The 17,449-nt window shown below is 36.8% G+C and overlaps 1 non-coding gene across 1 annotated transcript; it reads left to right on the top strand.

Annotated features, from left to right (window-relative positions):
• Positions 1 to 2,583: 2,583 nt before the first annotated feature.
• Positions 2,584 to 2,690, top strand: LOC126023493 (U6 spliceosomal RNA). Its single transcript, XR_007500611.1, has one exon. It is a non-coding gene; the product is annotated as a U6 spliceosomal RNA (small nuclear RNA).
• The last annotated feature ends 14,759 nt before the right edge of the window (positions 2,691 to 17,449 follow it).

The following is a 17,449-nucleotide window of genomic DNA, read 5'->3' as shown; positions in this document are numbered from 1 at the left end:
CCTTCCAATCTTTCTAACATTCTTATCAACTGATAAAGAATGCAAAGAATCTTTTAAAGTCTATACAAAGATTCGGTTTGCCTATAAACACTCCCACGAAAAAATTGAGCCATAGTCAACTTAGTTCTATGCTAAGTTGTTTTCTACGTAGGGAGTTCTTTCTCTTTTCTCCTTTACTTTTTAGTACTTTTCTACCTTCTAATCACACCTGAACATCTTTATAACTTAATATTTTGAAGACAGAGTTAACCATCACCTCTCCTGCATCAATTATAATGTCGTTAGTATTGCCCAATTTATGGTATAAAGTTGAAGATGTTCCAATTAAACTGAATAACACATAAAACACATAACATAGTGGCTAAAAATGCAGCAATCAATTTAATACTTACTGCAATTTTAAGACTATTAATTAAAATAAATAACTTTTTCACTTTGCATAAAAAATAACGGTAATTATTTTAGAGTTTTCTTTTTTTCCAAGAAAGCAGTTAAATGAACTATTCTTTTTTTAAAAAACATTTTTATTTAAACACCTTGATTACAAATATCATTGTAGCTGGATTTCAGTCATGTAAAGAACACCCCACTTCACCAGTGCAACATACCTATCACCAATGTCCCAAATATCCCTCCTCCCATCGCAGCCCCGCCTGTACTCTAGACAGGCTTTCTGCTTCCCTCATTCAGAATGAAGTATTCTTGAGCCATTTTGTAAACTGGGACTTTGTTCCTTACAATGATACTTCTACAATTGCATTTATGACCACAAGGTGGCGATGAACTCTTTCAAATGGAAGTAAAAAAATCCTCTGCTATGAAACTAGCATTCGGGAAAAAGTTCTTCCTATAACGTTCTAATATGGTGTTCTAGAAGGGCTGTTCGAAAAATCTTGGAAGAGAAATGCTGTACAAAGTATAGTTGAGAGATTAATATTCAAAAATACTTGTTGGAAAGTAAAAGAAACACTGAAAGGAAAAGAAGAACTGAGGGTCGGGAGAAAGCAAGTTTATATTTCTGGTTTCAACAATGTTTAATTTTGCATCTTTGCCCTAATAAAACTCAAATATCTTTCAGGTGTATAATTAGATAATTTATATCAGTGATCTCTGGGTTTGTTTCTATTTGTTTTTGTTGGTTTTTTTGATTTATTTATTTATTTATTTATTTATTTATTTATTTATTGACCAAACTCTATGGTGTTCTGTACTTCTATCTCTGAGCTAAGGGATTACCTCCAGCAGTGCTCAGGGCTGGGGATCGAATTCAGGTTGACCAAGTGCATAGCAATTGACTTGCCTATTCTCTCTCTCTCTCTCTCTCTCTCTCTCTCTCTCTCTCTCTCTCTCTCTCTCTCTCTCTCTCTCTCTCTCTCTCTCTCTCACTCTCTCTCTCTCTCACTGTCTATTTCTCTGTCAGTCTCTCTACTTCCGGTTTTGGATCACACTTGGCAGTGCTTGGGGTCATTTCTGGCTTTGCACTCAGAAATCATACCTGACAGGTTCAGGGGTCCATCTGGGACCCGGGATAGAACTTGCAATTGCCATGTGCAAGGCAAGTACCCTACTACTGTACTATTTCTCTGGTCCTGTTTCTATATTTTAAAGGCCAAACTCATTTTATTTCAATTTGAATATGGTACCTCTACTAATAATACATTTTTTGAGTCTGGGATCAGGAATATTATACCAGAAAAAAATGATAAATGCAACTGATATTCTTTTGTTATGAATAAGTTCCAGCTGCTTACTGATGCAGGAGTGAAATCATGCATACACTAAAAATCAATATAACTAGACCTTATCAGTGGAAATTTGCAACTATTTATTCTATTTTTCCATTAAAATATTCCATTTATTAAATTTCAAAGAAATGAAAATTTTACTACTTGTAAGTTTGGTGAGACTTTTTTATTTTTTGTTTTTTTTGGGGGGGGGGACACCTGGCAGCACTCAGGGCTTACTCCTGGCTCTAAGCTCATAAATTGCTCCTGGCAGGCTTGGGGGACCATATGGGATGCCGGGATTCGAACCACCAACCTTCTGCATGCACGGAAAATGCCTTACCTCCATGCTATCTCTCCAGCCCCTTGATGAGACTTTTTAACAGTCATTCCATGATTGTTTTTGTTTATCTATAACTGATAACTGCATTAGAAGAAATTTTAAGTGTGGTAGACATAATGTAGCTGCACTGCAACTAGACAGTAATAATATTTTTATGCTAATATGTGTATGAATGTCTAAATAAAGCCCGAGATTTAGTACAGTGACATGGCCATCGTGGCTTAGTTTCCTTATCACATATTGTTCATCAAACACAGCAGGGAGTGATTCCAGAGTGCAGAATCCAGAAAAAGCCCTGAGCATAACTTGTGGACCCAAAACTAAAAATTTATAACAAAAGGAAAGAAAAGATACTGATAAGCTTTAATAATTTTATTTATAGTTAGAGGAGTATTTCTGTAAAAATGTTAAGCCACAACTATAAATGCTTCTAAAAACCTGCATGAATTTTAGCACAAGGAGATTAAGGAGATAAAATCAAAGTTAATATAAACTATGTAATAAGATTGAAATGACATGCTCACTTCGGCAGCACATCTATTAAAATTGGAACAATACAGAGAAGATTAGCATGGCCTCTGCGCAAGGATGACACGCAAATTCGTGAAGTGTTCCATATATTTTGTACTTCTTATTAAAAAAAAGATTGAAAAGACTTTTATTTTTACAAAACAGTTCTACTCTAGTCTGAACCAATCTCAGTAAGTTTCATAGACAATAATTTAAGTCAAAAATTTTTCAGGGGCCAGAGAGATAGCACAGCAGTAGGGCATTTGCCTTGCTCACTGCCTATCCGGGGTGGACGGTAGTTTGAATCCCGGCATCCCACATGGTCCCCCGATGTAGGGTTCTGGCGCCAGCTCCCCCTATGAGGCAGGTGCAAGGGTGGTTAAGGGTCTCTTCCAACCCGTGGCCTCCAGGCCAGACTCTGGAAAGAGAGGAAAGACTGTGAGCCACAGACTTCACAGGGAAGCATTGTTAGAGCAATGGACTTTGTTTATTGAAGGTGGGGACAAGGTGTTTAAGGGTAAACATTAAGGGAGAAACAATGTGGGTAATATAGTTTAGACATTACAGCAACAAGATGGTATCCAGAGACAACAGTCACAAGGTACATGGCATCATTGATTAGGATGGTATGCAAAGATAGCAGTTACAATGCTTATGGCATCATTAAATCAGGAAGCATGTAAAGATAGTGGTTATAATGCTTGTGGCACTATCAGCCTAGATAGGTTGTTTGACCTGGAGACTTTCTCCTGAACTCAAAACAGCATAGACACAAGTCACTAAACAGAGACTTTCTTTTATATTCAAGGCCAGCTTGCAGAAATCTTATTTCCGGCCTCTCTCCCCACATCCGTTGAGCAGCAGGGAACGGAAACTTTGTGGCTACAAAATCAACTTCGGTTATAGTATTATCTCCTTTTTTTAAATAATATTTTTTATTTAAACACCTTGGGTATAAACATGATTGCTGTTGTGTTTCAGTCATATAAGAGGACACCCCCATCACCAGTGCAACATTCCCACCACCAATGTCCCAAATCTCCCTCCTCCCCACCCCACCCCCGCCTGTACTCTAGACAGGCTTTCTATTTTCCCCATACATTCTCATTGTTAGGATAGTTCACAATGTAGTTATATCTCTAACTAAACTCATCACTCTTTGTGGTGAGGTTCATGAAGTGGGCTATAACTTCCAGCCATCCTCTCTTTTGTCTTTGAAAATTATTGCAAGAATGTCTTTCATTTTTATTAAAACCCATAGATGGGTGAGACCATTCTGCATCTTTCTCTCTCTCTCTGAATTATTTCACTCAGCATAATAGATTTGAAAACAAGTTGCTAAACATCCTTACACCAAGCACTGTAATATGAGACTAAAGCATATAAGTGTTTTTTTCATAGGCTTCTCTAAACATAGTCACTAGAACATTTCTGCAAATATACAGAATTGAAAAACAAGTTGCCAGTAATATACACAATCAAGCATCATAGTGATTTGGAAACATACACTAAGATAACCAAGAACCAACTTAACACACTATGTATTTTCCCGGAACTGTGCAAACTAACATTAAACAACTAGAGTTGGATACAAGATTATGTGTTTGAGTTCTTGCTTCGGCAGCACATATACTAAAATTATCTGTTTGAGAGGGTCATAGAATAAAAGAGTAGCTATTAAGATCTATAGAGATAAAACACACAGGTTAACCAGCAATACGGTGACCAATGCTAATAGGATCAAGTAAGTAACCTGGAGAAAAGTTATAAAAAAAAAAAGGTGTTTCTGCTTTCCTCATCCTGAAACTGAGGCATCAAAGGGCTGTAAGATAAGAATGCTATTAACTAGGAATAATAATGTCCCTAAATATTACCCCAATACTATCCCAAATACTACCCCTGATATTATTCAGGTGCAGGAGTTTCTAAAAGCAGCTTCTCTTCTTAGGATTAGTTCCCTCATATGTCTTTATGATGTATTGAACGAGCTAGAGGCCTTTCTGAGTCTTGGTGAACTTGACTCCTGATGATACAAAATGGGACACAGAGTTTCTTGGTAGTGCTAATATCTATAAGCATAGCCTTTTCCTCAAAGAGGTTACTCACTACCCATTCTTTGTCAATTTTCACACAGATAGGTGACTAACTGTTTTCTGAACCTGTGCACAATTTTAAAAGTGCTGTTTGGCTGATATTTGGGGCTCTCCATGGGGGGGTTAGATTTAAGAAATGTGATTCCTGAGTGAACAAAGAGGAATCTGAGGCATTTTGTGTGAGAATATATACATGAACTTTTATATATGAAGAGAATTCCATATGAAGATAATTTGTACATGACTTTCTTCCCAAAGCTGTTTTCTGGTTTTGCCCCTTTGGGGAAGCTCATATTCTCTTTGGAGCATGCATATATCTCTGCCAGTCTTTCTCTCTTGTCACATCTCCCTAAATTTCTTTCAAGCAAAACTGTTTTTATACAATATTTTGTCTTCTATTAAAATTCTTTTCTGTGAGGAAGACAATTGAGCAGAGACACCAATTTACATTGCACCTTGTTCTATTCAAAACAAAGACCTTCCTCAGCCCCCAGAGTTCTCTTTCTCCCACCCTTTTTTATTTGTAAAAGGCCCACCTAAACTGGATTAGCTCTAGATATGTCTTTTGGTTTTTTGTTAGTCACTCTCTACCCTTCCTCTGCCTGGATGTGGAACTGGTCAATAAAGAGAGGTAGCAAATAACAATAGCCATATTTTTCTCCAAGGTAAACCTGGAAAGATAGGATTTTTGGAGTTGATCCATAAAAATTCCAATTCTTTTTGAGCTTCAGAGGTTAATTGCTTTGGACTATCCAGGGCAGAGTTCTTTTTTAAGGGTGAGAAATAAATGACTATACTAGGAGTTGAAAATTCCAAGGGTGGGTGGATCCAATTAATGTATCCCAGCAGTTTTTGAAAATTATAAAGAGTTCTGAGATCTTTCTGGTAGATAGATATTTTCTGGAGACACACTGTAATGTGCTCAAGAACATACAGGGGCAACATTTGAATTTTCTCTATGGCAGCCTGTAAACAAGCCATCAGTAAGCATGTCACAACGTCCTTCTATAATCTCTGAAGCTCCCTGTTGTCATAACATGCAAGCAAGATCATCCATATAGTAAATAATATAAGACTGGGGAAACCTTTCAGGAGCATGATGTAAAACTATATCAACAAAATACTGGCACATGGTAGGTGAGTTGGTCACTCCCTGAGATCAAACAATCTACTGAAATCTATGCATGGGTGCTTTGCTAAGAGAGGGAATGGAAAATTCAAAGCATTTATGGTCATCTTGATGAATGGATGTGTTATGGAAAATCTTTTATGTCTATAACTATCAGCTTTACTTTGAACTATGTCTTGGATTTACTGAGTTATTTTCAGATTCTGAGTTTGAAGAGGCAGTAGCTTCTTCATACACATCTTCATCATATACATCTTCTTCATCTGATGTACTGGACTAGGTAGATGAGGATCTCTCTGGTTTGACGCCAGTAGAGAATGACAATTTATTGACCCCAGAAAGACCTTTAAATTGAAAACATGCCATGTTCGAGGAGGCACTTCTCTCCTCTTGGGGCATGTTCACAAGAGAAACTCTAGGGACCTTGGAAAGTACAGTTTGAGCAAGAAATGAAGGAAGAAGGACCAAAGCAACATGAAACAGTTTAGAAAGGGATCATATGCACCAATGCTCTGGCAAAAGGTGCAGCACATTCAGTCTAGCATAAGAAGGCTATGACAACGATCACTGGAGTGTCATGTCCTCTCACACATAGTTTTATTTAAGTCTCTATTCAGAATTTCCTGTTCTGCGCTCCACATGTATGGCTCCATTTGCCATAATCCAGTTCCAGAGAATTGGTCTTAAGGAGGATCGCCTCAATACTTAATAATTCAAATCAAGCATAAAAGTGAAATACATGAAATTGGGGGGCCCCACCCTCATGGTCTGGAGCCTGCCAAATCTACCTCTCTGTATTGACCAGTTCCACAACCAGGCAGAGGAAGGGTTATCTGTATGTTTTCTGTATGCAAGTTATCTGTATGCAAGGCAAGTGCTCTACCCATCATATATTAACTCTGTCTAGTTTATTTTCCAAAATCTCATTACTAGAGCACTCATATATGCCTGCAACATTTACTTTTCCCCCGTAACATCTCCATTTGATTTTTTTCTTTTCTTTTCTCATCCTCTTTTCTTTTCTCATCAATCTTCTCTTTTTGTACCTTTCCTATATCCCTTCCCTTCCATTCTTCTTTTTTCTTCCGCTTTACCCATTCCTTCCCTACGTTTTCCCTTACCCTGCCTTTCCCTGTCCCTTCCCTTCCCTTGACTTCCCTTTAATTCCCTCCCCTCCCCCTTTCTATCCCTTTTCTTCCCTTCCCCTTATCCTGTTCTCTTCTCTTCTCTCCCTTCCTCTTTTTTTTTTCTTTTGGTCCCTCAGATGCCATCCTTGACTCTATACTCATGTATCACTCCAGAGGTGCTGAGGGGTCTATGTGGTTACAATGATGAACAAATCCTAATTTATAACACTGACCTAAATCCTAGATATGGAATTTAAGTGAAAACAAAACAAAACAAAAAGATTTTTGTCCCTTATATTCTGAAACTTATTATAGTTCGCATTAGATGGCATAGATTAAAGAACAAAATCCCAGCTGGTCTGCTCTTGCTTTAGATGTCAATGATAAAAGTGGCACTCTTGCTACTCACACTTTTGTTAACAAAATACAGAGTTGAGGCGTCCCCATTTAGTTTGATATCACTAGAATGACTCACAAAATTCATTGAAAGTACAACACATTTTGATTAGCAAGGATAATACTGGGGGTGATCAAATTAGAGAGACATATTAGGTCAGTCCATAGGGAGGTAGAGCATAAGACTATGTGCTCAACATTGGATTTCAGCAAATGCTCTACCACTGTTCTATTAATTTGACCTCTTCTTTTACATATTTTTTGGAAAGAATCGAGATGACTTATGTGAAATTCCCACCAGTCTATATTTCACTAATATTTTCCTTCCCTGATTCTCTCATATTCCTTCCTTCCTTCCTTTCTTTCTTCCTTCCTTCCTTCCTTCCTTCCTTCCTTCCTTCCTTCCTTCCTTCCTTCCTTCCTTCCTTCCTTCCTTCCTTCCTTCCTTTCTTTCTTTCTTTCTTTCTTTCTTCTTTCTTTCTTCTCTTTTCTTCTTTCTTTCTTTCTTTCTTTCTTTTCCTTTCTTTCTTTCTTTCTTCTTCCTTCTTCCTTCCTTCCTTCCTTCCTTTCTTTCTTTCTTTCTTCTCTTTCTTTCTTTCTTCTTTCTTTCTCTTTTCTTTCTTTCTTTCTTTCTTTCTTTCTTCTTTCTTTCTTTCTTTTCTTTCTTTCTTCTTTCTCTCTTTCTCTCTCTTTCTCTCTTTTCTCTTTCTTTCTCTTTCTCTCTCTCTTTCTCTTTCTCTCTCTCTTTCTCTTTTCTTCTTTCTTCTTTCTTTTCTTTCTTTCTTTCTTTCTTTCTTTCTTTCTTTCTTTCTTTCTTTCTTTCTTTCTTTCTTTCTTTCTTTCTTTCTTTCTTTCTTTCTTTCTTTCTTTCTTCTTTCTCTTTTTGTTTTTTTTGGGTCACATCCAGTAACGCTCAGGGATTACTCCTGGCTCTATGCTCAGAAATTCCTCCTGGCAGGTTCTGGGAACCATATGGGATGTCGGGATTTGAATCACCACCCTTCTGCATGCAAGGCTACCTCCAAGCTATCTCTCCGGCCCCTATTCTCTCATATTTCTATCAGGACTTGTTTAGTCATATTTCTATGTCCTTTGAAAAAGGGGGGAGTTCTAGGCCATTTTATGTCTCTTTGTTCAAGATAAATTTGATATTCTATCAACAATAAAACTCCAAGCACAAAATTGTGAATTCATAAAATGACATGGCAATTGCTCTCTCTAGTGTAAAAGAAAGTTAACAAAAAATATGGTGGTTAATGCTTCTAGTGTTTTGGTGTTTATATTAAATGTAAAATTTTTATATAATTTTACAGATCATCTGACTTCAAAAAGACATTCTCATAAAGTTGTCCTGAATCCATGCTTGCTTATACCCTCAGTCATATGTCTGTCATGTTTCATGACAGTCATTATCTGTATACCAATTATATATATATAGGTAAGTGAAATATAAATTTTATTCAATTTGTACATGGAGCCAGAGGAGCCCAGTAACTTCACTTCACTTCATGGCTGTGAACATCTTCTAGCCAATGAACCCCACATTAACAAATAGAAAAAAGTACACAAAAAGCATGACAATAGGGAAATAACACAGGACAACACCAGGCATAGAGAATGAAGATGGCAGCTTTGATGACTCAAAAAGTGACAACCACTTAGCCTCTCATATAAGAATTTTAGAGAAGAAATATGGAGGATGTTAATATAACTCAAAGAAAGAATGGATCAAACTGAACAGACCACAAATAATGATCAAGATGATATAAAGATAGAAATCAGAAAACTCCAAACTGAAATTACAAATCTGAAAAATTTAGTAGATGAAATGAAAACCTCAATGAAAAGCCTCTCCAACAGAGTAATAGCAGCTGAGGATAGAATTAGTGATCTGGAAGATTAGATGCATAACAACTACAAACAACAGAAGAAATTGGAAAAGAGCCTTAAAGCAAATGGTGAAACAATGGAAAAGTACTCAAAGAATGTTAACAGATAAAAATTGACGTCTTTGATAAACTCAACAGAAACAACATAAGAATTATTGGAGTCCCAGGCACCCAGGAAGAAAATCCCCAAAAAAACCAACAGTCAAGGAAATCATTGCAGAGAAATTGCCGGTGCTAAAGACTGCACACAACCAAACCTTGCATACGAAGAGTACCAACTAAAAGAGACCCAAAGAAATGGACTCCAAGATACATCCAGTCAAAATGACGAATTCCACAGATAGGGATACAATAATTAAAGCAGCAAGATTAAAAAGGAAAATTACATTCAAGGGAGCATCCTTAGGATTTACAGCAGACCTGTCACAAGAAAGCCTCAAGGCTAGAAAGAGTGGTGGAATATACCAACAAAACTCAACCAAATGAATGTTTTGCCTAAAATACTACACCCAGAAAGTCTCACCATTAGGTTTGAAGGAATTATACATATCTTCATGGATAAAAACAGCTCAGAAACTTAACTTTACATACTCAAAACCAGCCTTAAAAGGAAAACTGAAAGGTCTACTTTTTTTTTTTAATTTTTATTTTGACCAAAGTGGATTACAAATCTTTCACAGTAATTGTTTTAGGTACATAGTGACATTGAATCATGGGCATTCTCACCACCAATGTCCTCCCTCCACCCTTGTTCCCAGCATGCATCCCATGTCCCCCTTCATTACCCTCCCCACAGTTGCTAGTGTAAGTGGTCTCCTCTGTTTTAGCATGTTGTAGATTGGGTGTCGATTCTGCTTCATTGGTTTTGGATTTGGTGTTTAAGTCTGATCATTTATTTCTACTTAATGTTCATATGACCTTCTGGTCTTGGTACCCTATACTATTTCCCCCTCAGTTTGTGAGGCAGAACAAGATGGTTCGAATTATGTGGTTCTGTTTGAAGAAAAGAAAAAAAAATAAAATGGGGCAAAAATCAAACAAGCAAAAAATGGGAGGAGTCCTTCTAGAGGCTATAAATATCAATTAAAGAGAAGAAAGGGAAAAAGGAAGAAAAACATAACAACAATACTAAAAAAATTTAAAAAAAAATCAAAAACTCAAAAAGCACCACAGCAATCAAGACACCAACAACATAATAACCACGTCCTGAAATAAAAACAAAACAAAGCACACACAATAAAGAAAATCCTCAAAGAAAGCAACAAACAAAAATAATAACAAAACAAAAAAGTTCATTTGTGCTTCTATTTTTTTTTCTTGCATAGACACAGTAAATATTGGGGAAATTAGAAAGGGAATTCCCTTGGCTTAAGATATACAGAGTTTCTCCACCCTTGAAGTATACTGTCATGGGAATAACTACAGGCTCCACACATGTTCTTTTACTCTCCCCTTGGTCCTTTGGTGGTGTCTGGAAAGTTTCCACTGCGTTGTGGATGACAAAATCCTGCCTCTGTAGCTAGAGATCTACTTTAAGACAAGACAGACCAACACCAGACTTCTACACAAAGATAACACTAAATCCCATTACAGTTATCTCTCTCAAAATCAGTGGAATAAAATGACCAGATAAGAGACATAGTGTGGCAGAATGGATCAAAAAGCTGAATCCAATATTCTGCTGCCTACAAGAAACACATTTGAATAGTCAAAACAAACATAGACTCAAACAGAGGTTGGAGGGAAATAATCCAAAAAAAAACTCCCTTAAAAAAATTTGGTGTGCCATATTAATATCAGATGACACAAACTTTAGACTCAGAAAAGTTATAAGGGACAAATATGGACATTTTGTAATATTAAAGGAATGTACAACAGGAAGAAATCACACTCCTGAACATATATGCACTCAATGAGAGACCAGCAAAATATTTAATACAATTGTTGACAAATCTGAAAGAAGACATCAATAACAACACAATCATAGTGGGAGACTTTAGTACTGCCCTGTCAATCCTTGATAAGTCAACCAGGCTGAAACCCAACAAGAATATACTAGCTCTGAAAAGAGAAATAGAAGGGACTTGTACATACATATAGGGCTCTACACACCCAGAAAACTGGATACACTTTCTTCTCCAATGCTCATGTATCATTCTCCAGGATAGATCATGCTGACTTCTAAAATATATCTCCATAAAATCAAGACTTTAGAAATCATACAGACTACCTTCTCAGATCACAAGGCACTGAAATTAGAAGTGAACTGTAAAGCTGCACAGAAGAAAAACTTTAATAACTGGAAATTAAACAACTCACTACTAAACAACCAGTCAGTTGGAGACGAAATCAAAAAGGAAATAAAAACATCCCTGGAAACAAATGAAGACACATTGAAGACACAAATGATCAGAATTTATGGGAAAAAGCAAAGGTGATACTAAGAGGAAAAATTATAGCCTTTCATATAATCTATGTCAGAGAGCTACAGTAATAACACTCTAGAGTGATAGCAAGAAGGGCTGACCAAGTTGGATTCCTGGCACCCCATAGAGTCCCTTGAGCCCCCAGGAGGAATTTCTAAGTGTAGACCCAGGAGTAACCCCTGAGTGCTTCTGGGTGTGACCCAGAACCCCCACACACAAAAAGAAAAGAAAAGAAAAGAAAATCCATAATCAAAAACAAGTTCATGTTTTTCAAGGCCTTTGTGTTTTTACAATAATCAAATTGTATCGTACTACAGGAAGCTAAAGTGAGTAAAGAGAAGAAACTTGACTCACTCTTTTATGGAACAACATGTAAACCAGCCCATGCAGCAGAAATCTGGCCATTTTAGGAGGTTGAGCGAGGGCCAAGACCCCAACCTCCCTCCCTCTTCCACGACCACTGTTTCCTTGATGGCCCTGCCTCATCACTGATCCTCTAACATTCCCTCTTGGGACGCGCAGGTATGCCGGTTTGGGGGTTAATATCACTCTTTTGGAGTGAGTGTAGGCACCGTCTTCTTGTATCTTCCAAGAGACCTGACAGTTGAATACATGCCCTTAACATTCGTAGTATCAGTAATAGTGCTTTGAATTTTGATTCTGTCATCCTTAAAGGAACACCCTAATTTTTCATAGAATGAACAGATAACAAGAATTTACTCAACATTCTGTCACTATATTAATGACTTCATTGGAGACACAAGAATTTTCACAAATGTACTTGCTACTCTATTTTTTCCTTTTTTCTTTCCTTTTATTCTTCTTTCCATTTTATTTTTTCTTTCTTATTTCTTTCAATAACTTAGTTTTAACTTGTCTGAAAACAAATGTATTACGCTAAACTCTGTCAACTATGTAATGAATTTTCTTAATAAATTTATTAAGAAATAAGCTAAATAAAATTAAGAAATAATTAAAATATGGTCCCCCGAGCCTGCCAGGAGCGATTTCTGACCTAGCCAGGAGTAACCCCTGAGCACTGTCGGGTGTGACCCAAAAACCAAAAATAAATAAATAAATAAATATCGCATTCTTGTGTTTAGTAAGATATAGTGTTGGAGAAATATCGAACCATGATGAAATTGATCAATAAAAATTCTTATGAGGGAAACCACTGATTGGATCTATAAATCCTGGTTCCAAGTATGTGGTTCGGAAAAGAAGTGGTCATGAGCTTTAAGATGGCTTTTACTATATAGTATAGGTAAGTTAATAGAATCCATAAATCACACTTATTTTAGGGCTAAAACAGTAATGATAGGGTAGAAGAGATAATATAATGGGTTGGGTGACTACCATGTATGCAACTGCCAGAGTTTGATCTCTAGGATCCAAATATTTTCCTAAATACAAGAGCTAATCCTTGAGAGCAGAGCCAGGACTAAGCCCTGAGAGCCACTCGGTGTGATCCCCAAACCAAAGTAAGTAAATGAAACAGTAATAATTCCTTATTGTTCCTTATTTTTAGGGGAAATATTAGAATGTCTAAAAGTAAAAGTCTATACACGTTAACTTTTCATATAATTAATTCTTCATAGCATGTATAGAGTATAAAACTATACAAACTCAGAAAGATTCAAACATGGAGAAAGAGCTTTTAGAAAAATACTTTTATAATGAACACAACTTCAGTCTCCCCAAATCCCCAAGATAGGCCAAGTTATTTTATAGATGTCGCTATTACAAGTCAGAACCACCAGGGGACAGCATAACTCACTACATGAAATAGGAATTTGTTCACACACATATTTCGGTGCAAATTTTAGCTATCACTACTCAGTAATTCTGTGACTTTAAGTTCTTCCTCCTTCTCCACCTCCTCCTTCCTCCTCCTTCTCCTTCCTCCTCCTCCTTCCTCCTCCTTTCTCTTCCTCCTCCTTCTTCCTTTTCCTTCTTCCTCCTTCCTCCCTCCTCCTTCTTCCTCTTCCTCCTTCCTCCTCCATCCTCCTCTTCCTCCTTCTAGTGCTCCTCTGTCTCTTCTTCCTATTCCTCCTCCTTCTCATTTTCCTCCTCTTCCTCTTCCTTTTCCTCCTCCTCTTCCTCCTTCTCTTCTTCCTCCTCCTCTTCTTCCTCCTCCTCTTCTTTCTCCTCCTCCTTCTTCTCCTTCTTCCTCTTCCTCTTCTTCTTCCTCTTCCTGTTCTTCTTCTTCTTCTTCTTCTTCTTCTTCTTCTTCTTCTTCTTCTTCTTCTTCTTCTTCTTCTTCTTCTTCTTCTTCTCTGTCTTCGTCATCATTCTTGAGAAACTATATTAAAACACATGCCTCATGTGTTTTCCCAATCCCATTTACACAAATCTTGCAATTTTTCAAGTCAAATACTTAATAAAAGTAACAAAGTCTATTTTGGTTATCACATACAAATTGTGAAATTCACTTGAGAATTGTTACAGTATCTTTAACACATTATTAAAAAAATCACCTATTCTCCCAGTTTTGATTGATAGAATCTCTGAAGTTTTATAGTTATATAAGAAAGCAACAAACGGGGCCGGGAAGGTGGCGCTAGAGGTAAGGTGTCTGCCTTGCAAGTGCTAGCATAGGATGAACCGCGGTTCAGTCCCCCGGCGTCCCATATGGTCCTCCCAAGCCAGGGGCGATTTCTGAGCGCATAGCGCATAGTCAGAAGTAACCCCTGAGCGTCAAATGGGTGTGGCCCAAAAACCAAAAAAAAAAAAAAGAAATTTTCTGTTGACGAATTACAAAAAATTGGTATCCATCATGTTCCCTCTGTACATGGAATGAACCCTTTATTCCAAAACATGAAAGATATTGTGAACTGCGATTCACCAACTGTTAGATGCTCTGCCTTGATAATAATAAGTGTGTGAATAATAAATTTCTGTCAAAATTTTTGATGATTCCAAGCTGTGATTAAAATAATGCTGCAATATATGGAGAATCAAGAGTCTCAAAGCTTGATTATTTTCACACTTAAAGAATTACTGTACACATACAACTGAAGCCTAAATCTTAAATATTAGGCAATCTAATTTAAGGACATTTTTCTTACTTTTCAAGGAAAAACTTACCCATTTATTCTACTTGGTTCTTTTGTCAATTTGTATGATTTGTTCATTCCCATAAGATAATATACTTATATGATGAAGTACTGAAGTGATGCTAAACTAATTTATTTAGGAGAAGATAGAAACAATTTGGAAATCACTACAATAATTTGGGTCAATTAGTATGTTTTGTGTTTTCCCCAGCTAAATTTACGTATCTGTGTTTCATCCTAGACATAAATAGTTCTGGATATAGTATGAACAAAAATTAAAACAATGAAAGCATAAAAAAATTCTAAAAATAAGGTTTAATGTAAATATATAACATATGAATATAATATCTAAATAACTAAATTTCTACATGGTAACTATTAAAACATTTTGGGGAGTATAATGCCCTGAGGTTCTCAGAGCTTACTCGTAGCTTTGAACACAGGCATCACTTATGGAGGCTCTCAGGGTATCAAACCCGGGTCAGCCTCAGACAAGACAAGTACCTTATCTGCTATACTCTCTCAGGTCTTTGACTTTCTTTTTATTGCATTGGTTTATTTTTTTGTCATTATTTTTTTTATTTTGTCACCTTGATTTGCAATTATATCAATGATACCAAATTTTGTATATGACGTTTTACTCATAACCTTTATGCAGTGATTCTGGCTCCATCTCCCCTCAGCATTCCTTTCTCTTCCCTCATCTCTCCTGAGTGAATACCCCAGTATTACTGCTATGATAAGTTTGATTCTGTAGAACAGTTTTCAGGTTCTGTGTCTTATGGTCATTTGCTCATCCTTCTTTATATCCACATATTTTTGGTTTTTAGTTAAATCACACCCAGCAGTGCTCAGGATTACTACTGGCTCTGCACTCAGGAATCACTAAGCATGTTTAAAAGACCATATGGGATGCTGGGGTTTGAAGTCAAGTTGGTTGCATACAAGGAAAACATTATTCCCAGAAAGATAATTTTCTATCTGTCCTCATTCTACATGAGGTTTCAGCAGTCTACCCTCCTATTTCATCCACACAGTGGTAAATTGCATTTTTGTTTTACTTTTTAGGTGACACCCTGTGATGCTCAGGGGTCACTCCTGGCTATATGCTCAGAAATTGCTCATGGCTTGGGGGACCATATGGGACACCGGGGATCTGCCACGTGCAAGGCAAACACCCTACCACTGTGCTATGGCTCTGGTCACTGCATAATATTTTTTGTGTGTGGTTTTTGGTCACACCCGGCAGTGCTCAGGGGTTATTCCTGGCTCCATGCTCAGAAATTGCTCTTGGCAGGCACGGTAGACCATATGGGACGCTGGGATTTGAACTGATGACCTTCTGCATGAAAGGCAAATGCCTTACCTCCATGCTATCTCTCCGGCCCCAAACAATATCCTTTTTTGTTTGTTTGTTTGGTTTTTGGGCCACACCCGGTGACGCTCAGGGGTTACTCCTGGCTGTCTGCTCAGAAATAGCTCCTGGCAGGCACGGGGGACCATATGGGACACCGGAATTCGAACCAACCACCTTTGGTCCTGGATCGGCTGCTTGCAAGGCAAACGCTGCTGTGCTATCTCTCCGGGCCAACTGCATAATATTTTTAAGTCAAGTAGTATTCCATTGTATACACACACAAATACACATTTCATGATTTCTTTATCTAGTCATCTGTTCTTGGACACATGAGTTGTTTCTATTTTTTGGCTATTATGAGCAAAGCTTCAAAGAACATAGAAATGCAAACTTTTCTTAATAGAATTTTGGGGTCCTTGGGGTAGATGACCAGAAGTAGAATTGCTGGATCATATGGAAGCTCAATTCTTACTTTTTAAAGACGTGTCCAGATTGATTTCCTAAATGGTTGAAACGATTTGATTCCTTGTAAGAGTAAATGTTTTTTTTTTTCACTCACATTCATGTAAACACTGATTTTTTAATGCTATTTTGATGTGCATTCCCTTGATGACAAGGGTTGTATTGCATTATTTTTCATATACGTATTTGGCCATCTGTATATCTTCTTTGAGGAAATTTATGCTCTTCTCCCCAGTTTTTGATGTTGATTGTATCTTGGATATTAATCCTTTTTACATAAATTGTGGGCAATTATTCTTTTCAAGTCTGCAGGGTTTGATGTAGTCCCCAGTTTGTAGGCATATTGAAAATACCTCTAGATTTGATGTCATCAATGGATTTGCTCATGCTTTCCTCAATATTATTTATGGATTAATTTTTAATGACTAGATTATTTTCCTTAATATTTGTTGAAGAGGATTTTCTTCTTTCATTTCATATTCATATCTCCCCTGTAAAAGATTAGCTAACTGTACCTGAGGATATGCCTCTGAGATCTCAATATAGTCTAATGATTGGTATGAGAGTTTGTATTCTAGTATCACATTATCTTTTTATAGCTTTAGAGTATAATTTAAAGTTGCAAAAATAATAGCTCCTTTTCTTTTTCCTCAAATTGATTATTTGGGGGATTTGATTTCTCCATACAAATTTTACCAGCATATTGTCTGTCTTAAAAAATGTCATTTTTATCAGAATTGTATTGAATATATGTTCTGTGGGTATTAGAGTGCCATTTTAACAACAGTAATTTTCCCAACATATAAAAACAAAAATTTTCCATTTCCTTCTGTCTTTTTTTATTTCTTTTAGTTCTGGTTTTCTTTATATGTCTTTCACCACTTTTGTTGAGCTAATTCTCAGGCACTTTGTATTTTTTTGGTGGGTACATCTAGTG

The sequence above is a fragment of the Suncus etruscus genome, chromosome 11, assembly GCF_024139225.1.
Source record: "Suncus etruscus isolate mSunEtr1 chromosome 11, mSunEtr1.pri.cur, whole genome shotgun sequence".
In the NCBI taxonomy this organism is placed as follows: Eukaryota; Metazoa; Chordata; class Mammalia; order Eulipotyphla; family Soricidae; genus Suncus; species Suncus etruscus.
The sequence above is the reverse complement of the archived record's forward strand: the minus strand, read 5'-3'. Positions and strand labels throughout refer to the sequence as shown.